Here is a 1,020-nt window from a genome sequence, read left to right on the forward strand (position 1 = left end):
CCTCTCTCACCTTTGGCCTGTTCGCTCTTACAGAAACCTGTTTACCCATCTCTTTTTTTATTTAGCACAACTCCAGATATTTTGGTAAGTCTCCAGGGTCATGGGTTCTTCTGTGCCCTGAAGGAGAAGCTCTAAGGTGGGCTGCTGTTTGTTACAAATCTCCCCATACTGCTTTGTTGACACCACAAGGGTAGCAGGTGATGGTGGCCACTTTATTTAATTGTGAGTCACGTTTTCCGTTGAGTTTTGATTGTTAGTGCCATAACTGTCCTAGGATGCCAGACGGACAGACAGACCGACGGACGGACGTGTCAACCTTTTCTCAGCAGACCCTTCTCTGAGCCAATGCAGACAGTGTACTGGGCACTGGTTCCAAAGTCAACTTAAAACCTTCCTATCACATTGCCAGACCTTTTAGGTTCCCCAATCTTCCTTAGAATAAAGCATCTTAGCTCTGAGAACTACCTGAGAAGTCTGCCAGAGAACCCCCAAGTCTATTCTTCAACAAAAATACTATCTTCCCTACTTAAAAGTTTTTTTTTTTTAAGTCATGATATTTTATAGTTAGAGGAGGAAGAAACAAACTATTCAAACGACTAAAACACAAACCTACAAGTAAGTGTTATTCAGTCATGCCTGTGCCTGATTTCTGGACCAGGGTCCTGGTTTTCATGGGACAGTCCAGAGGAAAGTCAGGGGTTTCCACTGATTTCCAAGCCATCAGCAGCACACTAAACCCGGGAGTCCAAGAACCAACAATCAAGAGTAAGAGGATGTTTATCTCAGCTATGAGCTCATCGGCAGGTTTTACTCATGCATCTGTTAAAACTACCACATCCTTTTGCAAGTCTGTTTATTGCCGCTTCATCCAAATACATACTGTGGGCAAGATGCACACAGTGCTATGAATACAGTACTTTAAGACTCTGCATTAAACATATCAGAATATGTCCAGCCACATCTATGTACAACCCCTGAATATGTATTTTCCTTAACACATGAGAGCCTGTTCAATTAAAA

The 1,020-nt window shown here is 42.5% G+C and overlaps 1 long non-coding RNA gene across 1 annotated transcript in view; it reads right to left on the minus strand.

Moving 5' to 3' along the window:
- LOC116102824 overlaps nucleotides 1-751 on the minus strand; it is a 1,094-nt gene extending 343 nt beyond the window's left edge. The window contains exon 1 of the long non-coding RNA XR_004123294.1: nucleotides 38-751. This is a non-coding gene — a long non-coding RNA (uncharacterized LOC116102824). The remainder of the gene's footprint in view (nucleotides 1-37) is intronic.
- Nucleotides 752-1,020: the final 269 nt, after the last annotated feature.

Source organism: Mastomys coucha, unplaced genomic scaffold, assembly GCF_008632895.1.
Source record: "Mastomys coucha isolate ucsf_1 unplaced genomic scaffold, UCSF_Mcou_1 pScaffold21, whole genome shotgun sequence".
In the NCBI taxonomy this organism is placed as follows: domain Eukaryota; kingdom Metazoa; phylum Chordata; class Mammalia; order Rodentia; family Muridae; genus Mastomys; species Mastomys coucha.